Raw genomic sequence first — 27308 nt, forward strand, 5'->3', positions numbered from 1 at the left:
TTAAGCCAACAAGGTAAATGTTCCTGAATTACGTTGATGTACCAAGAGATTGAGAGTAACTTCACTTCGTTGTGTTTGACACAATTGTTGGTATCCATTACAAATCCCCAAAATGACCAACTATAATTCGCAAATACATTTCATAGTCCAAAGAAATAACATTTCCAAAGGCATTCATAAACCTAATCTTTCAATCGCAGATGATGTCTTGAAAATGACTGCTCCGAAATCAGGAAACCAGAGTATTAAACTGCCCTGAGCAACCGCATTCCTTTCCTTATACACATTTAAGAAGATTGTTCTAGTCATGTGGCAAGCATCCATTTTCTGAGTCTTCGTATTGGAGCTGCAGGATGCACTAGTGCACGTTTGTATTTTATCCAGTCACCTACTCCAACTTTGCCAGCACAATTCTCTCTTAAAGCACTGGTAGAATATTCTATTCTAACACAAATTGGGGCCTTCATGTGGGGATCTGCAATTTCACGCAGCAGAAATATCTTCAACTAGCAAAGCGTACCCACACGGGTTCTGTAGAGAAACATAGAAACACTCTCTTACAATTTTTGGAGATCAATGATACTGCAGGTCACTGTTCGGAGTCGCTTATCGCTTAATGTGCTTTCCACCCTGAAGTAAAGTGAACTGAGAACGGGGTCGTGTGGATGGTTTACATACGCCGAACCATACGTGGAGGGGAGGGTAGAGCTGGCGTGCTGCAGCATACTGGGACCTACTGTGTGCTCTCCCCACCTGTTGCCTCACCCTGGCGCAGTGCATTGAGTTGCGGTGTGCTGCAATGCAAATATTTCAGAAACGGTGCATCCTAGGGCCTCGAAACGTGATTTGTAGTTGAGTTTTGTTTCTAACGTCAAGACGCTTAAAATGAGCTCTGTCCGGTCCTTCTACGACCACATTAATGTTTTGCTTATTTCAGGCAACCCTGACATCTGAGGGAAGCGGTATAGTGTGCAAAGTCATGTAGGCAGGGATGCATTGAGGGTCCTCAAAGGTAACTACATTTGGTGAAGATCAGTGGAACAGGGTAGAATCGTATAGGGAACAAACTAATAGACTTTCTGCCTAACATATATAGATAATTTGACTGCAATTACGAAGACATCTCGTCAATCATTGTCATTTCTCAAAGTGATTGTAATTTTAGGAGACCATCGAGGCTCACATCTTTGCGGCATAATGAGTCTCTTCTGCAATACAGTAGCATGAACACCTTTCACCTGAATATTAATATTAATAGCTCTCCTACGGGAGTCAAGATAAACTTCCTCGGTGATGTATGCTAGAATAAATTGTTCAATAAAATCTGTTCTTACTTGTGCGATGATTTCCTGTGGGTGTTCGGAATCATGTATTTGAAGGAAGACATTGCAAGACGGATGCCTCCCGCTTATGTAAAAAGTTTGCCATCTACTTTTTTGCCCATCCACAAAACAGTTTAAAAGCAAGCCTTCAGTGAAACCATACAATGAAACACGCATTCTACATTGCTAGCTTCCAAAAAAAAAATGAATTAATGAATTGCTTTTCGTTTAAAATTATTTTACACCTAAAAACCATGTGTGCCGACACGGCGATTTATGCATCTTAAATTCACTATTTGCACGCAAGCTCAAATCATCAAACGACATGTTCAAGAAAATAGAAAGCGTGTAGCATGTGTACGACCGTTTTAAAACATGTCTGTCTTTTTCCTATACACATCATGGGAGCAATGTCTGTGTGAATAGCAAAAACAAAATCAACCATGAAATTGAGCTGAAGCGTACTATGCTAGATTCCCTGTCACATCTGAAGTGTAATTGAAAGCAATGACACTATTCGCTGCCACTTAAACTCTATTAACGCCAGAATTCTTCACCTTGTCAGGTGTACCGCATCGATTTCATGGGTCACCACCTTGCTTTCTGGTACATACCGAGAGAAGCCATTTCAGAGATTAAGGACACAGTGCCTGGGTTATTGAAGCATGAAGTGACACAATCGCATTGTCTCTTAAACATGCCATGGACATTCCTTTCTCTGTTGAAGAAAATCAGTCATATGTTGCACAGAATACGCTAAACGGGGTGTCGAAAACTAGTCAGCTCTTAGAATATTATGCTGAAGGCATTTTGCAGTTTGCACAAGACTGTGGAGTCGAAATTGCCAGGAATTTAGAACGTGGCATAATATTTGGATACAGAATACATGATTATTTTCATCCATCTGGCTAAGGCGAAAACCACTTGTAAGCTTTACAGGCCGATTCATGGAATCAATGTGTGCCGAAAATTCCGGCACAAGCGTGCGAAAACGTGCGATTCGCAGTGAAAGAGCGAAAATCGCAGTGCAAGTGCGAATATCGCAGGGAAACCATCGCACATCTATTCATGGAAGTCCGTGCACAAGGAAAATCAGGGATGTATGCTGAAAAAGTGTGCGGTGCACGCCGGCGCACAGGTCATCTAACGGCGTGTGCCAAGGCCACAGCAAAAGCGCACATAGCGCGGTGCACATAACAAAAGTAGGCGGAACACGGGGCGGAACACTCGGAATGGGGAACAACTCGTGAAAATGTGGGCGTCACAGGGGAAGTACAGGAGGCAAGCGCGCGGAACACCCACACGCTCGCCTACAACACGTATTCATGGAATCGAATAGGGCAAACCAGCACACGGGCAAAGACGCGCACTGACCCCAACCCATCCGCCACAGGAAGGCAGGCGGTAGCGTCCCTGCGCAGGAAGAAAATGTGCGCCAAAATGTGCGCTAACAAAAAGCACGAATAAACAGCTCTGATGAATGTCCCATATTGTGGCCCCCTAGGACAAATGACGTGCAAAGGTGTATGCGACAAACAGCGACACCCGCTGTGTGAAAAATTAGCTTGTGCATGTATTTCGTGTGTGTGCGTGAAGTTTCACACGCGATCGTGCCTGGGGGAGCGGGATGCATGTATTCCAGGGGTTCGCGGGAAGTTTCAAACGCGATGGGCCCTGTGCGAGTGGGGTGCGTGTATTCCTGGGGTTCGCGTTAAGTTTCACACGCGATTGGGCTGGGTACGTGTAAATCTGGGGTGCGTGGGAAGTTTCACACGCAATTGGCCTTGGTCGAGCAGGGAACGTGTATTTCGGGGGTGCGCGTGAATTATCACACGCGACAGGCCCAATGCGAGTGGGGTACGTGTATATCTGGGGTGCAGGGGAGTCCTACACGGGAATTGGCAGTGTGGGTCCTCCCAGGTGTACCCTCTACACCCTCCGCGGCCCCTGCAGGCAGCCCACACCACAGGGGACTTCATGTTCCGCAGGCAGCCCATCCACCATGGGCCTGCCCCCCAGGCAAGCCACATGTCAACTTGCACAACTACTACTACTGATCACCAATGCACAACCCCCTGCATGCCTACCCCCAGCAGTGCAGGGCAACTGCCAGCAGGCCCCCACTCATGTCCCCGTGCACCGCCACCCCCCAGCAGTGCGTGGCACCTGCCAGCAGGCCCCCACTCATGTCCCACTCATGTCCCCTTGCACACCCACCCCCCAGCAGTGCAGGGCACCAGCCAGCAGGCCCCCACTCATGTCCCCTTGCACACCCACACCCCAGCAGTGCGGGGCACCTGCCAGCAGGCCCCAACTCATGTCCCCCTGCACCCCCACCAGTGCGGGGTACCTGCCAGCAGGCCCACACTCATGTCCCCTTGCACCCCCACCCCCCAGCAGTGCGGGGCACCTGCCAGCAGGCCCTCGCTCATGTCCCACTCATGTCCCCTTGCACACCCACCCCCCACCAGTGCGGGGCACCTGCCAGCAGAGCCCTCACTCATGTTCCACTCATGTCCCCCTGCACCCCACCCCCCAGCAGTGCGGGGCACCTGCCAGCAGGCCCCCACTCATGTCCCACTCATGTCCCCCTGCATTCCCACCCCCCAGCAGTGCGGGGCACCTGCCAACAGGCCCCCACTCATGTCCCTCTGCACCCCCACCCCCCACCAGTGCGGTGAACCTGCCAGCAGGCCCCCACACATGTCCCCTTGCACACCCACCCCCCACCAGTGCGGGGCACCTGCCAGCAGGCCCCCACTCATGTCCCCTTGCACACCCACCCCCCAGCAGTGCGGGGCACCTGCCAGCAGGCCCCCACTCATGTCCCCTTGCACACCCACCCCACAGCAGTGCGGGGCACCTGCCAGCAGGCCCCCACTCATGTCCCCTTGCACACCCACCCCCCAGCAGTGCGGGGCACCTGCCAGCAGGCCCCCACTCATGTTGCACTCATGTCCCCCTGCACCCCCACCCCCCAGCAGTGCGGGGCACCTGCCAGCAGGCCCCCCCTCATGTCCCAATCATGTCCCGCTGCACCCCCACCCCCAGCAGTGCAGGGCACCTGCCAGCAGGCCCCCACTCATGTCCCCTTGCACACTCACCCCCCACCAGTGCGGAGCACCTGCCAGCAGGCCCCCACTCATGTCCCACTCATGTCCCCCTGTACCCCCACCCCCCACCAGTGTGGGGCACCTGCCAGCAGGCCCCCACTCATGTCCCCTTGCACACCCACCCCCCAGGCAGTGAAATGGCGATCCCACGACACAAACCAAAAGTCAACTATGTACATCAACACATGTCCGCCACATGAAGGCAGGCGGTAGCATCCCTGCACATTAAAAAAATGTGCACAAACGAAAAGCCGTATATACAGCTTGATGAATGTCCCATACTGTGGCCCTCTAGGACAAATGACCTGCCAAGGGGTACGCAACAAACACGGACACCCGCTGTGTCAAAAATAGCGTGTATTTCGGGTGCTCGCGGGAAGTTTCACATGCGATTGGGCCTGGGCGAGCGGGGTACGTGTACTTCAGGGGCTCACGGGAAGTTTCACACACGATTGGGCCTGGGCGAGCGGGGTACGTGTACTTCAGGGGCTCGCAGGAAGTTTCACACACAATTGGGGCTGGGCGGGCGGGGTACGTGTACTTCAGGGGCTCGCGGGAAGTTTCACACGCGATTGGGGCTGGGCGAGCAGGGTACGTGTACTTCAGGGGCTCACGGGAAGTTTCACACGCGATTGGGCCTGGGCGAGCGGGGTACGTGTACTTCAGGGGCTTGTGTGAAGTTTCACACGCGATTGGGCCTGGCCTAGCGGGGTACGTGTATCACTGTGGTGGGCGTGGAAGTACAGGAGGCAAATACGCGGAACGCCCAAACGCACACGCAAAAACAGTCGCGCTAATCCGGAAACACGTACGCAAGCAGGAAGCAGGCGTACGTCGACCCACGCAGCATAAAAGTGCGCGCAAACAACAAACAAGCTCAGACACCAGGATGAATATACCGTTCCTAGCAGCAGTGGCCGTGGGATACCACAGGAGGAGGAGGAGTATAGCCAGGGCCAGAATCTTTACACCCAGAACCAGTCTTTTTGGGATGCCTGATGACCATGTGTATGGGAGGTATAGGTTTCCACCTCACATAATACTCAACCTGGTCAGTGAGTGGGAGGATGACCTCACATCACCCACACTCTGCTCCCAAGCACTCAGCCCCCTGGTGAAGGTCCTTAATGTACTGCACTTCTTGGCCACTGGATCATTTCAGCGGACAAGTGCCATAGTGGGGGGGTGTCACAGGCCACGCAGTCACACTGCCTACAACCAGGTGTTGGCCATCATGACTGCACGCCCATCAGTCTGCAGGCACATATACCTGCCCAGAACACCTGCAGAAAGGCAGGCTGTCGTCCAGGATTTTTACAGGGTGGCACACTTCCCCAAAGTGCTACGTGCCATTAATTACACCCATGTGGCTCTACGTCCCCTAGGGCCACTGAGCACATCTATAGAAACCGCAAGCACTGGCATTCCATCAACGTCCAGGTAGTATGTGATGCCAAGGGAATCATCACCTCAGTATATGCCAACTATCCAGGGCCACCCACGACAGTTTCATTTACAGACTGTCAACCCTAAACCGGGACCTAGAAGCTGGTCGGCATGGTGATACATGGCTGGTTGGTGAGTATAAATGCCACAGCACATGCATGCATGTCAGATACTGAGTAATGTCACAACCCCACTAATGATACCCATCACCACCTCCCCAGGGGACAGTGCCTACCCTCTGAGCACCCACATGATGACGCCAATTCGGAACCCCACTATGCCACCCGAGGTAAGATACAACACAGCCCATATTTTAACCTGGGGCATAGTGGAGCGCACATTCGGAGTGCTCAAGTCACGCTTTCGTTCCCTTGACCGCTCTGGTGGGCAGCTGCTATACGCTCCCCCAGTAGTGTGCAGGATCATAGTGGCAGCATGTGTCCTGCACAACGTTGCAACACGCAGAGGCCTGCTGGTGGACATGGTGGTGCCCCCACATCCCCAACCACATGCACGCCCGCTGCGCATGGGATGGGAAAGGGCACGGGGTGAGGCAGCCCGTACGCAGCTGGTGGCTAATTACTTCACCTAAAATCACACCCCTGTGGAGTGCACACAGCCCTGGCACATACCAGCTGACTATCAATGATGATAAGTCAACTGACAGTCAACTGTCACAACCATACCAGCCTGAGATTGTTCACCTGGTAGTGTTCCATTGTGTGCATCCCTACCCACACAAACACCACCAATGCTGTGCCATGAAAAGACACACTTCTATGCTGGAAAAATCATTACCCCCTTGCAAGATACAACATGACAACAGTGCCATGTCACCCAACACCTCCCCAGCACCGCCCCCAACACAACATGGCATGTCATGCTATGTGAGAGCAAACAAAGTAATCCCCAAAACATGACACAAGTGTCACAAAGTACAGTGTCCCAATGGGAAAATGGCCACACACAATGTGCTCCCATTAATGTAGAACTAACAACACACATGACCAAAGACTTACCACAATACAATGCAGCTAGCCACCCCAAACATAGCATTCACATGACAGTACTAAGTTAAAGGATACGTAGACTTACAACCTGGTGATGCTAGCACATCGACCACCCCCAACTGTACAGTGTTGGTGCCACGCAAATCTGGAAGTACACTGCTTACAACATGAACTCCATCTCCAAAGTAGACGGCCTTGTGAAGACATGTGGAATGAACCAACAAATTAGGAGGGAGACATGGATGCACAAGCACACATCAATACACCATGCAGTGTACAATACTACAACAATATGCACTAGGAATGTATACACAGTATTGACTACAGACTGCCCACACATGTCATGGGAGTCCAACGTCACTGTGTAAATTACTATCACTTGGGCACACCCTTTGCAAGCCCATGGTAACGGGAAGCAGGAGGGGTGTGTGTCTCATGAACCCAAGCATCTAACCTAAACTCAGGACAAGCCTGCATGTGCCCAGCCGCAATACAGTGGATTCCCACGGGAGCCACACAAGGCAACACATTGTAACAAAAAAGCAAAAATCAAAAATCAAAAATCAAAAACCAAAATCCAAAAATCAAAAATCAAAAATGGGCATGTGGGTGCCAGGGGGGGTGGGGGAGGCCACCCAGGAGGTCTGAGGACAAGGTGCACCCCAACAGCCACCTGTGTGGGTTTTGCAAAAAAAAAACCACTTCCATGGGCTCATGGCCTGCACGGCTACGCTAATGTGAGAGATTCTGAATCGCTGTGCTCGCTCTCATCACCCTGTGCTGCTGCCGCCACAGGAGGTGGTGGGGCTATGGGAGGCAGCCCACGCAAAGCCCTTGTCTGGTCCTCCATGGCAGCAAGCATGCGGGTGTGGAAGGTCTCGTTCTGGAGGATTATGGTGCGGAGATCCCCATGCACCACCTGACGTGATGCCCGGACCTCCTCCCGAGTTGCCTTCATCTCTGCTGAGAGCGTACGTGTAACACGCTCCAGCAGCTGTTCTGTCCTCGTGACAGTGGAGGCCTCAAGATCCACAAGAGTCTGCCTGAGGTGATAGACTTCTACCCTCAGGGATTCCCTCTGGCCCTGGGACACTAAAGAAATGGCTTCCCGCAGAGTGTCCAGGACCGCCCGTCTGTCCCTGTTGGACGCCAACATGTCGTCCCTGAGTGATTGGCAAATGGAGTCTGTTGCCTGCTGTAGTTGCTCCATCTGCCTCTCTGGGGGGACAATGGAAGTGGCCACCCTCTCCATAGCTTGAGCCATCATCTCAGATGCTGCTGCCTGTTGGTTTGCCATACCGTATATGGATCTCTCCCATGCGGTATTGCATTGTTGGCGTACGGCCACCGCGTTGGCGGGCACCACACCTGTCTGGGGCAAGGCGAACTGTGCCTTGCTGTGTCGGCACTGCCTGAGGCTGCAGGACTGCATTCCCCCTCTGATCTGCTGGCCCAGGAACAGGATCAGATGTTGTGGATTGTGGCCCTGCATCCGTGACTACCAAAGGTGGACCTACCAACAATGACATCCCCATAGTGGGCTGTGCCCCTAGTGCAGGTGGGTCGGACAGAACAGAATCCCTCCTAGAAACACCTACCTGCAAAGCCATATAGGTCTCATCATCCGAATCAACACCCGAAAAGAGGTCTGGTGAGGTGCACCCAGGGACAACCCTGGAGAGAACGGTCTGCAGCAAGAGTGGGTTCTCACCCACCACCACACCCCGTCCCCCACTGGTGCACGGTCATGCCTGAGATCCCTCCTGGGTCTGCACCATCTCCTCACCCTCAACAGCATCAAGTGCGTCATCCCCTGCAGAAACATGAAAGACAAAAAATGGAAACAGCCATTAGCACCATGGCACACAATTAGGCCTCACGAGGTACAGAACCAGTACTTGATTGACACATGTCCCACATGACTATAACCCTCCCATGCATGCACTGTCACTGAGTTTGAAGGGGAGGAAAATGTCAGACACTGATGACACCAAGATGGAGGAGAAACACATTGGCTGCATGCTGGCTAGCAGAGCCATCACATATTGGCCTGTGAGTGGCATGTCCAATCCACATACATGACCATGCCATCACACAGATGGCATGTACCATAGGCATGTCACATATCGTTTGACAATAGGGCTCAGATATGCGTAGTGAAAGTGGGGGGATCGAAACAATCAGCCTGAATGAACAATGAGAAATACAGAACAATGTTGTTGCAAGATGCCACTTCAAGGGCAATTGGCGTGATGTTGCACAAAAAGTCTACTGTGGGCAGAAGGGATACTGTAATACCCAAATCCAGGGGCGCAGAATGTTTTGGATGAAGCACATGGGTGACTGAAACCACTCAGGCACACACACCCTTACCTGGCACTCAATCAGAACCCCTCACACACACAACATACACATGGATCACACACACATGCATGTGCACTCACCGGACAATGCCTCGTAATCTGGCAGATCTCCCACACCTTGGATCTGTTCCTCTGTGACGTAGGTCCCAGCAACAGACTCATGTACAGTGAGTTCAATGTCCTCTTGTGGAGACCCACCTCCAGTCACCAGAGTAGCGGCATGACTTGAGGCCAGCTTTTTCTTTGCCCTGTGCTTAAGGTCATTCCAGCATGGGTTTACAGCCAGCGCACAGGTCATCTAACGGCGTGCGCCAAGGCCACAGCAAAAGCGCACATAGCGCGGTGCACATAACAAAAGTAGGCGGAACACGGGGCGGAACACTCGGAATGGGGAACAACTCGTGAAAATGTGGGCGTCACGTGGGAAGTACAGGAGGCAAGTGCGCGGAACACCCACACGCTCGCCTACAACACGTATTCATGGAATCGAATAGGGCAAACCAGCGCACGGGCACAGACGCGCACTGACCCCAACCCATCCGCCACAGGAAGGCAGGCGGTAGCGTCCCTGCGCAGGAAGAAAATGTGCGCCAAAATGTGCGCTAACAAAAAGCACGAATAAACAGCTCTGATGAATGTCCCATATTGTGGCCCCCTAGGACAAATGACGTGCAAAGGTGTATGCGACAAGCAGCGACACCCGCTGTGTGAAAAATTAGCTTGTGCGTGTATTTCGTGTGTGTGCGTGAAGTTTCACACGCGATCGTGCCTGGGGGAGCGGGATGCATGTATTCCAGGGGTTCGCGGGAAGTTTCAAACGCGATGGGCCCTGTGCGAGTGGGGTGCGTGTATTCCTGGGGTTCGCGTTAAGTTTCACACGCGATTGGGCTGGGTACGTGTAAATCTGGGGTGCGTGGGAAGTTTCACACGCAATTGGCCTTGGTCGAGCAGGGAACGTGTATTTCGGGGGTGCGCGTGAATTATCACACGCGACAGGCCCAATGCGAGTGGGGTACGTGTATATCTGGGGTGCAGGGGAGTCCTACACGGGAATTGGCAGTGTGGGTCCTCCCAGGTGTACCCTCTACACCCTCTGCGGCCCCTGCAGGCAGCCCACACCACAGGGGACTTCATGTCCCGCAGGCAGCCCATCCACCATGGGCCTGCCCCCCAGGCAAGCCACATGTCAACTTGCACAACTACTACTACTGATCACCAATGCACGACCCCCTGCATGCCTACCCCCAGCAGTGCAGGGCAACTGCCAGCAGGCCCCCACTCATGTCCCCGTGCACCCCCACCCCCCAGCAGTGCGTGGCACCTGCCAGCAGGCCCCCACTCATGTCCCACTCATGGCCCCTTGCACACCCACCCCCCAGCAGTGCAGGGCACCAGCCAGCAGGCCCCCACTCATGTCCCCTTGCACACCCACCCCCCAGCAGTGCGGGGCACCTGCCAGCAGGCCCCAACTCATGTCCCCCTGCACCCCCACCAGTGCGGGGTACCTGCCAGCAGGCCCCCACTCATGTCCCCTTGCACCCCCACCCCCCAGCAGTGTGGGGCACCTGCCAGCAGGCCCTCGCTCATGTCCCACTCATGTCCCCTTGCACACCACCCCCCCACCAGTGCGGGGCACCTGCCAGCAGAGCCCTCACTCATGTTCCACTCATGTCCCCCTGCACCCCACCCCCCAGCAGTGCGGGGCACCTCCCAGCAGGCCCCCACTCATGTCCCACACATGTCCCCCTGCACTCCCACCCCCCAGCAGTGCGGGGCACCTGCCAACAGGCCCCCACTCATGTCCCTCTGCACCCCCACCCCCCACCAGTGCGGTGAACCTGCCATCAGGCCCCCACTCATGTCCCCTTGCACACCCACCCCCCACCAGTGCGGGGCACCTGCCAGCAGGCCCCCACTCATGTCCCCTTGCACACCCATCCCCCAGCAGTGCGGGGCACCTGTCAGCAGGCCCCCACTCATGTCCCCTTGCACACCCACCCCCCAGCAGTGCGGGGCACCTGCCAGCAGGCCCCCACTCATGTCCCCTTGCACACCCACCCCCCAGCAGTGCGGGGCACCTGCCAACAGGCCCCCACTCATGTTGCACTCATGTCCCCCTGCACCCCCACCCCCCAGCAGTGCGTGGCACCTGCCAGCAGGCCCCCCCTCATGTCCCAATCATGTCCCCCTGCACCCCCACCCCCAGCAGTGCAGGGCACCTGCCAGCAGGCCCCCACTCATGTCCCCTTGCACACTCACCCCCCACCAGTGCGGAGCACCTGCCAGCAGGCCCCCACTCATGTCCCACTCATGTCCCCCTGTACCCCCACCCCCCACCAGTGTGGGGCACCTGCCAGCAGGCCCCCACTCATGTCCCCTTGCACACCCACCCCCCAGGCAGTGAAATGGCGATCCCATGACACAAACCAAAAGTCAACTATGTACATCAACACATGTCCGCCACATGAAGGCAGGCGGTAGCATCCCTGCACATTAAAAAAATGTGCGCAAACGAAAAGCCGTATATACAGCTCGATGAATGTCCCATACTGTGGCCCTCTAGGACAAATGACCTGCCAAGGGGTACGCAACAAACACGGACACCCGCTATGTCAAAAATAGCGTGTATTTCGGGTGCTCGTGGGAAGTTTCACATGCGATTGGGCCTGGGCGAGCGGGGTACGTGTACTTCAGGGGCTCACGGGAAGTTTCACACGCGATTGGACCTGGGCGAGCGGGGTACATGTACTTCAGGGGCTCGCAGGAAGTTTCACACGCGATTGGGGCTGGGCGAGCGGGGTACGTGTACTTCAGGGGCTCGCGGGAAGTTTCACACGCGATTGGGGCTGGGCGAGCGGGGTACGTGTACTTCAGGGGCTCACGGGAAGTTTCACACGCGATTGGGCCTGGGCGAGCGGGGTACGTGTACTTCAGGGGCTTGTGTGAAGTTTCACACGCGATTGGGCCTGGCCTAGCGGGGTACGTGTATCACTGTGGTGGGCGTGGAAGTACAGGAGGCAAATACGAGGAACGCCCAAACGCACACTCAAAAACAGTCGCGCTAATCCGGAAACACGTACGCAAGCAGGAAGCAGGCGTACGTCGACCCACGCAGCATAAAAGTGCGCGCAAACAACAAACAAGCTCAGACACCAGGATGAATATACCGTTCCTAGCAGCAGTGGCCGTGGGATACCACAGGAGGAGGAGGAGTATAGCCAGGGCCAGAATTTTTACACCCAGAACCAGTCTTTTTGGGATGCCTGATGACCATGTGTATGGGAGGTATAGGTTTCCACCTCACATAATACTCGACCTGGTCAGTGAGTGGGAGGATGACCTCACATCACCCACACTCTGCTCCCAAGCACTCAGCCCCCTGGTGAAGGTCCTTAATGTACTGCACTTCTTGGCCACTGGATCATTTCAGCGGACAAGTGCCATAGTGGGGGGGGGGTGTCACAGGCCACGCATTCACACTGCCTACAACCAGGTGTTGGCCATCATGACTGCACGCCTATCAGTCTGCAGGCACATATACCTGCCCAGAACACCTGCAGAAAGGCAGGCTGTCGTCCAGGATTTTTACGGGGTGGCACACTTCCCCAAAGTGCTACGTGCCATTGATTACACCCATGTGGCTCTACGTCCCCTAGGGCCACTGAGCACATCTATAGAAACCGCAGGCACTGGCATTCCATCAATGTCCAGGTAGTATGTGATGCCAAGGGAATCATCACCTCAGTATATGCCAACTATCCAGGGCCACCCACGACAGTTTCATTTACAGAATGTCAACCCTAAACCGGGACCTAGAAGCTGGTCGGCATGGTGATACATGGCTGGTTGGTGAGTATAAATGCCACAGCACATGCATGCATGTCAGATACTGAGTAATGTCACAACCCCACTAATGATACCCATCACCACCTCCCCAGGGGACAGTGCCTACCCTCTGAGCACCCACATGATGACGCCAATTCGGAACCCCACCATGCCACCCGAGGTAAGATACAACACAGCCCATATTTTAACCTGGGGCATAGTGGAGCGCACATTCGGAGTGCTCAAGTCACGCTTTCGTTCCCTTGACCGCTCTGGTGGGCAGCTGCTATACGCTCCCCCAGTAGTGTGCAGGATCATAGTGGCAGCATGTGTCCTGCACAACGTTGCAACACGCAGAGGCCTGCTGGTGGACATGGTGGTGCCCCCACATCCCCAACCACATGCACGCCCGCTGCGCATGGGATGGGAAAGGGCACGGGGTGAGGCAGCCCGTACGCAGCTGGTGGCTAATTACTTCACCTAAAATCACACCCCTGTGGAGTGCACACAGCCCTGGCACATACCAGCTGACTATCAATGATGATAAGTCAACTGACAGTCAACTGTCACAACCATACCAGCCTGAGATTGTTCACCTGGTAGTGTTCCATTGTGTGCATCCCTACCTACACAAACACCACCAATGCTGTGCCATGAAAAGACACACTTCTATGCTGGAAAAATCATTACCCCCTTGCAAGATACAACATGACAACAGTGCCATGTCACCCAACACCTCCCCAGCACCGCCCCCAACACACCATGGCATGTCATGCTATGTGAGAGCAAACAAAGGAATCCCCAAAACATGACACAAGTGTCACAAAGTACAGTGTCCCAATGGGAAAATGGCCACACACAATGTGCTCCCATTAATGTAGAACTAACAACACACATGACCAAAGACTTACCACAATACAATGCAGCTAGCCACCCCAAACATAGCATTCACATGACAGTACTAAGTTAAAGGATATGTAGACTTACAACCTGGTGATGCTAGCACATCGACCACCCCCAACTGTACAGTGTTGGTGCCACGCAAATCTGGAAGTGCACTGCTTACAACATGAACTCCATCTCCAAAGTAGACGGCCTTGTGAAGACATGTGGAATGAACCAACAAATTAGGAGGGAGACATGGATGCACAAGCACACATCAATACACCATGCAGTGTACAATACTACAACAATATGCACTAGGAATGTATACACAGTATTGACTACAGACTGCCCACACATGTCATGGGAGTCCAACGTCACTGTGTAAATTACTATCACTTGGGCACACCCTTTGCAAGCCCATGGTAACGGGAAGCAGGAGGGGTGTGTGTCTCATGAACCCAAGCATCTAACCTAAACTCAGGACAAGCCTGCATGTGCCCAGCCGCAATACAGTGGATGCCCACAGGAGCCACACAAGGCAACACATTGTAACAAAAAAGCAAAAATCAAAAATCAAAAATCAAAAACCAAAATCCAAAAATCAAAAATCAAAAATGGGCATGTGGGTGCCAGGGGGGGTGGGGGAGGCCACCCAGGAGGTCCGAGGACAAGGTGCACCCCAACAGCCACCTGTGTGGATGTTGCGAAAAAAAACCACTTCCATGGGCTCATGGCCTGCACGGCTACGCTAATGTGAGAGATTCTGAATCGCTGTGCTCGCTCTCATCACCCTGTGCTGCTGCCGCCACAGGAGGTGGTGGTGCTATGGGAGGCAGCCCACGCAAAGCCCTTGTCTGGTCCTCCATGGCAGCAAGCATGCGGGTGTGGAAGGTCTCGTTCTGGAGGATTATGGTGCGGAGATCCCCATGCACCACCTGACGTGATGCCCGGACCTCCTCCCGAGTTGCCTTCATCTCTGCTGAGAGCGTACGTGTAACACGCTACAGCAGCTGTTCTGTCCTCGTGACAGTGGAGGCCTCAAGATCCACAAGAGTCTGCCTGAGGTGATAGACTTCTACCCTCAGGGATTCCCTCTGGCCCTGGGACACTAAAGAAATGGCTTCCCGCATAGTGTCCAGGACCGCCCGTCTGTCCCTGTTGGACGCCAACATGTCGTCCCTGAGTGATTGGCAAATGGAGTCTGTTGCCTGCTGTAGTTGCTCCATCTGCCTCTCTGGGGGGACAATGGAAGTGGCCACCCTCTCCATAGCTTGAGCCATCATCTCAGATGCTGCTGCCTGTTGGTTTGCCATACCGTATATGGATCTCTCCCATGCGGTATTGCGTTGTTGGCGTATGGCCACCGCGTTGGCGGGCACCACACCTGTCTGGGGCAAGGCGAACTGTGCCTTGCTGTGTCGGCACTGCCTGAGGCTGCAGGACTGCATTCCCCCTCTGATCTGCTGGCCCAGGAACAGGATCAGATGTTGTGGATTGTGGCCCTGCATCCGTGACTACCAAAGGTGGACCTACCAACAATGACATCCCCATAGTGGGCTGTACCCCTAGTGCAGGTGGGTCGGACAGAACAGAATCCCTCCCAGAAACACCTACCTGCGAAGCCACATAGGTCTCATCATCCGAATCAACACCCGAAAAGAGGTCTGGTGAGGTGCACCCAGGGACAACCCTGGAGAGAACGGTCTGCAGCAAGAGTGGGTTCTCACCCACCACCACACCCCGTCCCCCACTGGTGCACGGTCATGCCTGAGATCCCTCCTGGGTCTGCACCATCTCCTCACCCTCAACAGCATCAAGTGCGTCATCCCCTGCAGAAACATGAAAGACAAAAAATGGAAACAGCCATTAGCACCATGGCACACAATTAGGCCTCACGAGGTACAGAACCAGTACTTGATTGACACATGTCCCACATGACTATAACCCGCCCATGCATGCACTGTCACTGAGTTTGAAGGGGAGGAAAATGTCAGACACTGATGACACCAAGATGGAGGAGAAACACATTGGCTGCATGCTGGCTAGCAGAGCCATCACACATTGGCCTGTGAGTGGCATGTCCAATCCACATACATGACCATGCCATCACACAGATGGCATGTACCATAGGCATGTCACATATCGTTTGACAATAGGGCTCCGTTATGCGTAGTGAAAGTGGGGGGATCGAAACAATCAGCCTGAATGAACAATGAGAAATACAGAACAATGTTGTTGCAAGATGCCACTTCAAGGGCAATTGGCGTGATGTTGCACAAAAAGTCTACTGTGGGCAGAAGGGATACTGTAATACCCAAATCCAGGGGCGCAGAATGTTTTGGATGAAGCACATGGGTGACTGAAACCACTCAGGCACACACACCCTTACCTGGCACTCAATCAGAACCCCTCACACACACAACATACACATGGATCACACACACATGCATGTGCACTCACCGGACAATGCCTCGTAATCTGGCAGATCTCCCACACCTTGGATCTGTTCCTCTGTGACGTAGGTCCCAGCAACAGACTCATGTACAGTGAGTTCAATGTCCTCTTGTGGAGACCCACCTCCAGTCACCAGAGTAGCGGCATGACTTGAGACCAGCTTTTTCTTTGCCCTGTGCTTAAGGTCATTCCAGCGCTTGTAGCACTCACCAGCTGTGCGCCTCACTGATCCAAGGACACTTATGATGTCCGCGACGGTCTGCCAGTGTGCCTGACGTCGGGCAGGTGTGGTCTTGCACCCTGAAGTGATCAACATTTTGCTTTTGTGTGCAGACACATACAGCACAAGTGCATCACGTTCGGCATCATTGAAGCTAGGCTTCCTTTGCGTGCCGGACTGCGTAGCCGTGTCTGGGGTATCAGCCTGTAGTGGACGAGCACTCTTCCTCTTTTTTTTGGAAGGTGGGGGGGATCCAGAGTGGCCTAAGCCACTCTGGCCACTAGGGGCAGGAGCACCGGTGGACTGGGTAGTTGGAGTGTGGGAATGCACACTGAGCATGGGACTTGGTGCAGGCATTGGCTGAAGTGTTACGTAGTCAGGGCGAACTTTAGCAGGATGGACTGGGACCAACACTGCCCTGGCTGGGAGAGTCAGAGCTGGGGTGGATGGAGCTGCAGCTGCCCCTGCTGCCTCCCCACCCTGCCTACTCGGGGCAGCAGATGACATAGCTGCCCCTGATCCACGTGGCCTGGTGACACCAACTTGCACTGCCACACGTGGCCTAGACTTGGCGACCTGGAAGTCAGCCTGGGAGTCACCCTCTGCTAGGTCAGGTGCCACAATGGACCGGTCCAACAAGGGCTGATCAGAGATGGTGTCAGTCACGTTTCCCTCAACTGTGGGGGGGCACTGGTCCTCCACAAATGGGGGGTAGGGGTACCTGCAAATCCCGGCCGCGTCCCCTACCACGCCCACCACAGCCACCTCTTGAGGCTCGGCCACCTTTGCAACCCTTACCGCTTGGTCGCCTCCCAACCATGGCACTGATGTTGTGCGTATGGGAGTTGCAATAAACTATTGTCCTGGACAATTGGGTGTCAAAGGGGTAGGGTACTAGATGGAATTCATACCCTAGTGCTCTAGCAAGGCTGTATGTGACCCCTGAGGAAAGATGACGGGTCACGCAACGCCCAGGCACCCCAAAAACAGAATATAACATGCACGCAACCCCTCGTAGACCACGTGCATGGAAAAATGAACCCGCACTACGCTGTGGCACCCAGAAACACAAAAATGAACGTACGCGTGTTACACGCATCCGGCAATGACCTCTGAAGGGGTACGCGACACACGGGGCAAGCACAGTTGGTAAATACGTGTGCGACTCACCGTCTGCCTGGAAAATGAGCGTGAAAAATATTGAGGAGACAGGACAAAAGAAGAAGTGAATGCTGTATGAGGAAACAGGCCCAACAGAAAATCAGAAAAAAGCTGTCAGAGGTAATAGGGAGTTCAAACTAGAAACGCTGTGAAGTAAATCGCGTGTGAACCGACAAGAAGTACAGAATTCACCCACTCGCTCTCCACGAAAAGCACGTACAAGTAAATGATGTCCTACACGTGCCTTTTGAACCAGCCCACACGTCCTACGTCACTTCCGCGTATACACGCTAAGGCCCTATCCTCCAATTACACGAGCTGACACTCGGACGTGCAGTTCCTGGATGTGTAACATGCACCCGTGTACAGGGAAACGCCTGCGCACGCACGTCACAGACGCGCTTACGCGCTAAGAGCCTTTGGTCCAATGAAATCGCACATGCGTGCTGAGGCGCTTACGCGCTAAGGGCCTTTCCTCGAATTACACGCTGACGTGCAAGATTTTCACTTGCCAAATCACTCTGTATCATGCTGGCCACGCAAAAACACACAAAAGACCACGCACATGCCCAAAAGGCCGAATCACTGCCCCCCAGAGCCCCAAGCAGCCTCCCACCTGCCATCTGCTGCTGCCTGACTGCCTGCTGGCCACGTGCCCTACTATTTGGTGCCTGCACATCAGCCATCTGCAGGGGTCCAGTTGCTGTGTCCACCCCTGCTGGAACTGAAGACTGCCGACTGGGATACCATCGCTCCACAGCCCAGCCCCAGGACCTAGTTGCCCACCCACGCCTGCCTCTGGTGTTGCCATGTCGGGCACACCACCATCTGGCAGCACTGGCAACCCCCAGCCAGAGAGGCAGAGGGGCACCAGCTTCACTGCCACCGAAGTTGGTGTCCTGGTGGAGCTTGTCCTGGGACATTATGATGCCCTCTTCGGATCATCACGTGCCAACAAGGAAGAACGGGACAGGATCTGGGACGACTTTGTGGTTGCCATCAATGCGAAGGGGGTGGCAACCCACAACATCAAGCAAGTGAGGAAGCGCTGGGAGGTCTTGAGGTCCAGGACCCTCATGAAGGCCCGGCGCCTCGTGGAGGGGGGCCGGGGCACCATGAGTACCATCCAGCTGAGGGTCCTAGAACGCGTATGCCCAGCGCTCCACGCCCAGATCCTTGAGAGGCAGACCCTTCTGGAGTTGAGTGGTAAGTGGCCAAGCATTCCCGTGTGAGACAGGGCATGTTGCAGTGTTCTGGTTGTCTGATGTTTGCCTATATGTGTGACATAGGCCATGTACGTATGTGTGTGTGCAGGGACATCATGGTCATGCATGTGGGACCAGTAATGTGTGAACCACATGGTTGGTGCATGTGTTGAAATGCAACATGGGGAGCTCTATGCAGAATGGACACATGAAAGCATGCCAGTCTCTGTTCCTGGACATGGGTGTGGGTGAGGGATGGTTGCTGATGCCATGTACATGCAAGATGTCCATGTCTGTGTGTCTGACCTGCATGTCTGTGACTTGTAAATGCCATGGATGCATGACACATGTCTGTGACAATGTTTGGATTCACTGATGCAGCCTAGTCATCCTTGTATCCACTGTGTCTGGGGTGTACGAGTCCAGATGGATGAAACTACAGTGAGGTGTGTGCATGTGATAGGCATGACCCATGATGCATGTGAGTTTCAAACCAACATTGTATGTTTCAAGAGTCCCTTGGACATGTATGCTAATGTCCATGGCATGCGCCATGCCTGTTACTGCATGTGTTTTGCCTACACTGACCCATGTGTTGTGGAGGGACATGATGAAAGTGATGTTTGACAGTGCCACTCATCTGCTATTGCTTCCTGTCTAGGGGACCATTGTACAGTACCCTGATGCTTGTGTTCTATGTCTCCCTCTACACAGCGCCGGGTGAAGAAGAGGACAGATACGGTGCTGTGGAGCAAAGCGGCGGGGAGGCCCCACGGCTGCAGCGGAAGGGGTGGGTGAGCCCCCACAGGGGCTTGCAACAGCGGAAGATGGTGTGGAGCCATCAAGGTTGGTGGTTTCCACAGAGGAGGAGGAGGCCGCTACTGAGCCGCACATGGGGCCTCGTGGGGGCATCCCTGCTGGTGCAAGTGGTGCAGTCCAGGGGCAGGGGCAGGAGGCAGCACAGGTTGCCGTGGAGGGGCCTGTGCATGTCACTGTCCCTGACACTGTGACTGCACCACCATGCACCAGCAGGGATGCCCCATTTCAGGCCCATCCGCAGGTAGGGGGGATGTCCATGTCATCTGACACTCCTCTACCTGCGGACGAGGGGACCCCTGGCCGTAAGGAGAAGGTCCTGATTGGTGTCTCGTTGCGCACGGGTGTCATTCGTGATGAGGTGCGTGCTTTCCAGGGGGAGCATGCACGTCATCACGAAGAGCACCATGCCAACGTGGCCCAGTTGGGAGCGACCATGGTCGGGGGTTTCCTACATGTGTCGGGCACTCTGGCGACCCTCTCCTCCTCTGTGGAGGCTATGCGCCAGTCGTTCTCCATGCCCTCTTCCAGCCCAGATGCAACCAGGGCCCCCTGTGGACCTGCCCCGACGAACGCAGCCAGGTCGGTGGGGATCCCATCCCTGCCACAGTCGGGAGTCGGAGGTCCAGCAGGGGTGGACACACCAGCAACTGGACCCCAGCAGATGGAGGATGTGACGGCATCATCAGGCAGGGCACGTGGACGACGGCGTCGGTGGATTCCATCAGCCTGGATGCCGTCGTGCTGGCAGAGGCAGTTGCGTCGGAGGCAGCGGAAGGCTCGACGTGGGAGGCATCATGGCTCACGGCCATCAACATCAGAGGGGCAAGCATCGGCCGGAGGGCAGGAGAACCCTGGAATGGGAGTGTCTTCCGTGTGGGAGCGGTTGGGCCAGCAGATAGGTGCAGAGCGGCGGCGGGCGGAGGAGGAATGGCTCACAATGGTCAGGGCGGAGAACTCCATGCAGAGGGTGCTGAGGCGGGCTGAGTGCCTCGAGGGTATTCGTAGGGAGTTGGAGCTGGACACTGTGTTATTCCTGCGAGACCTCGGGGACAGTGAACATGCCCGCCTCCAAGCCATTGAACAGGAGTTTGATGATGCCCTGGCCCATGACATCAACCAGTGAGCCGTCGTACTAGCCCGCCGCCTTTGTACATAGTTAATTAGGTTTAGGTTTCATTTCTTTATTATTATGATTTGCAGTCCACGGACTTTGCTCCACTTTTTGTATATAGTTGTACTTTAGATAGGGTTTTTGTTAGGTTTCATTTGCTTTTGGGATAATGGACCCTTCAGACTTTCTTTTTCAATTTTCAGGACATGTATATACTTTCTTTTAGTCATATTCACATGGAGTAATGTTTATTTATGCTTTTCATCTTTGGATTTCGTTCTATGGACTTTGGGGATGCACCACTTAATTTTTTGGATTTCTTTTCTTGCTTGAATTTGGCTTTCTTTTTCTTATTTCCAAAATTATTTCTTCTTTTGCATGTGTGCTTTCCATTTTGACATTTGTTGTACTTTTGAATACATTTATTTATTTTACATTATTGGTGTGGTGTACAGTGATGGTTTGGTGCATGTCTCCATGAGCATTGGCACAGTCATGTGTTGCAATTGTGTGGCTCTGTAGGACATTTGCTGATGGGCATGCTGGTTCTTTTCAGACTATCATGGAATGGGTGATTTATTAGGGAGTGGGTGCAGTGGATCGTTGGGTGTTTGCACTGGGGGTGGAGGGTTGGGATTTGGGTTGGCATTAGGGCCATGGGTCTGTATAGTCATGGCGTGGTGTTTGGGGGACATGTGTGGGGGCCTGCTGGCAGGTGCCCCTCACTGCCGGGGAGTTTTGGTGCAGGGGGACATGAGTGGGACATGAGTGGGGGCCTGCTGGCAGGTGCCCCTCACTGCTGGGGTGTGTGGGTGCAGGGGGACATGAGTGGGACATGAGTGGGGGCCTGCTGGCAGGTGCCCCTGACTGCTGGGGTTGGGGGTGCAGGGGGACATGAGTGGGACATGTGTGGGGGCCTGCTGGCAGGTGCCCCTGACTGCTGGGGGTGGGGGTGCAGGGGGAAATGAGTGGGTGCCTGCTGGCAGGTGCCCCTGACTGCTGGGGGTGGGGGTGCAGGGGGACATGAGTGGGACATGAGTGGGGGCCTGCTGGCAGGTGCCCCGCACTCCTGGGGGGTGGGGGCGCAGGGGGACATGAGTGGGACATGAGTGGGGGCCTGCTGGCAGGTGCCCCGCACTGTTGGGGGGTGGGGGTGCAGGGGGACATGAGTGGGGGCATGCTGGCAGGTGCCCCACACTGCGGGGAGTTGGGGGTGCAGGGGGACATGAGTGGGGGCCTGCTGGCAGGTGCCTCGCACTGCTGGGGGGTGGGGGTGCAGGGGGACATAAGTTGGTGACCAGTAGTGCAAGGTGACATGTGGCTTTGCTGGGGGGCATGCCCATGGTGGATGGGCTGCCTGCGGGACATGACCAGAGGTGCAGGGTAGTCCCCTGTGGTGTGGGCTGCCTGCAGGGGACGTGGAGGATATAGAGGGAACACCTGGGAGGACCCACACTCCCAATTCACGTGTAGGACTCCCCGGCACCCCCGTAATACACGTACCCAGCCAGTTTGCGTGTGAGACTTCCCGCGCACACCTGAAATACACATACCCAGGCCAATCGCATGTGAAACTTCCCGCGCACCCCTGAAATACACGTACCCAGCCCATTCGCGTGTGAGACCCCCGCGCACCCCTGAAATACACGTACCCAGCCCATTCGCGTGTGGAACTTCAAGCGCACCCCTGAAATACACGTACCCAGCCCATTCGCGTGTGCAACTTCCTGCGCACCCCTGAAATACACGTACCCAGGCCAATCGCGTGTGAAACTTCCCACGCACCCCTGAAATACACATACCCAGCCCATTCGCGTGTGAGACTTCCCGCGCACCCCTGAAATACACATACCCAGCCCATTTGCTTATGAAACTTCCCGCGCTCCCCTGAAATACACATACCCAGCCCATTCGCCTGTGTAACTTCCCACGCACCCCTGAAATACACGTACCCAGCCCAATCGTGTGTGAAACTTCCCGCACACCCCTGAAATACACGTAACCAGGCCAGTTGCATGTGAAACTTCCCGCGAACCCCCGCAATACACGTACACCACTCGCACAGGGCCTATCGCGTGTGAAACTTCCCGTGCACCCCTGAAATACACGTACCCAGCCCATTTGCGTGTGAAACTTCCTGCGCACCCCTGAAATACACGTACCCAGCCCATTCGCGTGTGAAACTTCCCACGCACCCCTGGAATACATGTACCCAGGCCAATCACGTGTGAAACTTCCCGCGAACCCCAGTTATACACGTACCCCGCTCGCAGAGGCACTTTCGCGTGTGGAAGTTACCGCGAAACCCGTAATACATGTTCCCCGCTTGGCGTTTGCTGTTTGGCAGTCTGGTAAACTGGTTTTGGGTTGGCACTGACCTTTGCGCTGGATTGGGGATTTTGATGCCTTTTCCTTGCGCGAGGGCGTTCTTGGGGGCGTAACTGGCGCTGCTGCAGGGTCGCTGCACCACTCTGCGCCACGGCTGGTTTTGGAGGCTAAAATCCATGAATACGCTGTGTGCTGAAATGGATTTTATCGCACGCGGCTGGCGCAGTCTATCGCACGGCAACACTGTGCGCCAGCTGCCTGCGCCACTTTTGTGCGACTTTCCATGACTTACCCTGTTAATGTTTTCGTGCAATCAAAAAAGGAACAGGAAATCCTATAGAAACACAATTGCTTTATATTGCGTAGGGCAATTGGCGCCACCTGCCAACCATGCAGGATGGACCTTGCAAAGTGAAATGCTGCTCTAATGTCACGACTTCGAGTGAAAAGAAATATAGGACATTCAAATATTAGAAATATGAACTCAGTAGCTCAAACCATTAAATGTGAGAGTTAAACTGAATCCGTAAGTAAAAGGAGATAGCAATTATTTCTCATACATTTAATCTAAAGAAGCAACAATTGCATGCGATTTTTGCAATATATGCAAGATACCAATATTTGCAAAACAGCAAAACTCCAGAAATTCACAATGTGTGGTCTGTAAAGGAATAATAACTTGGCCACTGCACTGCTTCTGACACCACCCGTACCATTATAAAGGACATCATCCATGTAATAAGTGATTGGATCACAAGACATAACCTATATTCAGTGGCGTAACACTAAAGTTGGAGGCCCCGCTGCTAGCCATGATGAGGGCACCCCTAGCACCTCAATAAAGCACAGAATGTACTTATCTCCAGGCCGAGCAATTCATGGAAATGTGCGCAGAAATCACGCAACGGCCGCGCGCTGACAAGGACACTGCATGAGCCTGCAAGCAGAATGAAAAATGCGCACAGTGCGTAGTCATGGAATATACAGTGCAAAGGTAACCGTAATTTCAAGTCATGGACAGATGGCCTGACACGCCGATATGCAAAGCATAAATAGCCAGAACAGCTTCCTTTTCACGCTCCCTCGCATGCAAATACACACACCCTTCAAACAGTGCGTGGGGTCCCCCGCAAGCAGTCCTGCATCTCAGGGACTCTACCCTGCGTCCCTCATAACTGTATCCGGCACCCAGACAACATGCGTATAAAAATCGTAACTCAGCAATTACTAAGGAAATCTGCATGTGAACCCCCATAAACCATTCTTGCACCCAGCTAAACTGCGTATGTGCACCCCTAAGTTAGATCGGAACCCCAGTTGAGTACACGCATCCCTATATCCAACATGCAATCCCACCTCTGCGCTGCGATTCCCACGCACAAGTGTACTTATGCCTAACTTCGGGTGGCAATAGTATGACGGATTGTCATGGCTATTTCCTGGCCGAGAGGTTGTGCGATCGAATCCATGACTATGTCTCGTGCCAAGCAATTGTGGACATGTGAGGGACTGCCTGCAGGCCGTCCCTCAGAACGCCCATTTTTGAGCCAGTTCTTCCTCATTGAGCAGAATGCCTGTAATGATACCACAAGAAAACCTGTCCAATCTGGCTCTGCCAATATATGGCAGTACAGCCATGTAAAAACATAGGGCCTCATTCCAAGGTTGGTGCTAGTCATGGCGCTATTAGCGCCATGACTAGCACCAATACCGGGACCAACACCGACTTGGTGGTATGGGGATTTACCGGTCTATTCTGACCTTTGCCAGACCAGTAAGTCCCCATTTGAAAAGCCATTCCCCATTCCCCATTGAGCACCCATAGGGCTCAATGGGAAGGGGGAAGGCATCAATAAAGGTACCTCAAATTGCGGTACCGTTATTGACCCCAGTATTCCTTTGCGGGTCCCGTCCATAACGCCTGGTTTTACCAGGCATTAAGGGAGGGACCCGCAAAGGGACCTCGGAATAGGGTGCAAAGGGATTACCGCCACCAGTGTCATTACCGTTGCCCGGTATCCCTTTGCGCCCAGGTCGTAATGACCCCCATACTCTGGTTGGCGTTTTGATTAAAAATGAAATAACACAATAAGAAAACATGTACAAACTGGCTAAAATGTGGACCACTTTAGTCACGTAAGAACACTTATCATAGATGATCAGTAAAAAATGTAATACCACATTAGGAAATGGCTAGACTGGTTGCATAAACATGCCAGTCTAGCCATGTAATAACACTTATCATGCTTTTGTGGTTTGTCGTAGATGCCCAGTAAAAATGTCATGGCACAGAAAGCAATGGCTAGAGTGGCTGCATCTAAATGTTAGTCTAGCAATATAATAACCCTCATCAAGTTAGTGTTGCCCAATAATACCAGTAAACCATGATCAACAATGTTCCAGTGCTCTGTCAGCCCCCTAGTGCCTCACTCATATACCTACTCTCACATTCACTCATACACAAGCATAGAACATTAACACTGCATTTTCCACAAGGGCACCGGCCAGAACATTTACACATATACACGCACACTCACATTCATTACTATTCATCCACAAGTTGCTTACCCATACACTTTCTCTCATAATGTCATACATAGAACCTTCACACTGCATTCACCACACAGGCACCCACCAAGAACAATCACATACTCAGTCACATTCACGCAATCAACAGTTAATCACTCATACACCTTCTGTAACATTCATTCACTCAGGCACCCAGAACATTGATCGTGCATTCTCCACACATACACCCACCCAGAAACTTCTCACACCCACATAATCACATTGAAACCCAGTCACCCACTAGCCACTCTCCCATGCACCTTCTCTAAAATCACTCATTTTGATTCTTGAAATACTATTTTTGATAGTTGCAGGTAAGGATGAAGGGATGCCCATGGTATCAATTTACCATTCACATCTAGCTTAATAGCAGTTAAAAGACCTGCTGATGGTCTTTCTTTTCCAGTATGGACTGATGATACAGCTGTTAACTCATAGCCAGGGAGAATTGGATCTGACAGGGGCCATGTTTCCCGCAAGGCAATAATATCTGCGTCTGCAAATGAACGGCTATTGTAAAGATTAAGCAGGTGGTATTCCCTTGAGTATTCCAACTCACCATCTTGATGGTACGTGGAATTTGGCATTACTTCCTCCTGTGAGTGTTTGTTTCATTCATGGCTTTCCTTAGCCATTTCCAATTCAAGTTTGAACCAGCTTCCCTGAATTGCGCATACTATTTATATAAATAGCATATCTATTATGTTGCCAATCATGATTATAGGGTTTATCATTCTCATTCATTGGTCCAGAGGAGTGTAACAGTTCTAAGAGGAACCCTGCTTCACCGAAGTATGTCTCTCTTTCCATATTAAATCTTTAATAAGGAATGATGGAATAGTAAGAATAACTGTGTGCATGTTACGTTTTTTTTTAGACCGCAATGATTCAACGTCACATGAACAAATTAGTTGCAGTCTTTGGAAGGATTTAAAAGCAGCCATGAGGGTAGACCGAATCAGAAAAGGATCTTTTCCGTTGTGGTCTAACATTGTTATAGATAATAAATCAGACACCTTTAGTTTGGTATTTCATGAGACATTCGCAGGCTGCGAGCGATAGGACGAAATGCTTACTTTAGTAGGGGCTGAACGTAATTTAGCTTGCGTTGAAGTGTTAGCTAATGATCATTTTTCTGTTAATCTGAAGAATTGATTTTCTTTGTAATCCCTTAAATTGTTAATCTGAAGATCATTTAAGGTATATTTAGTGCTTTCTGATTCACGGACCTCAGTCAGCTCATCTCCTGTCTCAATAGGTAGGCAAATGCATTAAAGCTTCCTCGTCTACTACAGAGCCCGCACTCTCATGATATTAATAAAAACATCTTTCTGTGCCAGCATTACACTTTGTCTATTTAAGCTACAATCTTTTTTGGATTAACAGTTGGCTGATGTAAAGGAGTAGCCAAGTGATTAATAAACTTTTTTGCATTATTTGATTTATCCTTTCTCGGGGCCTGCTGCTTTTTTGATTTC

Source organism: Ambystoma mexicanum, chromosome 7q, assembly GCF_040938575.1.
Source record: "Ambystoma mexicanum isolate Mex_15411 chromosome 7q, UKY_AmexF1_1, whole genome shotgun sequence".
Lineage (NCBI taxonomy): Eukaryota > Metazoa > Chordata > Amphibia > Caudata > Ambystomatidae > Ambystoma > Ambystoma mexicanum.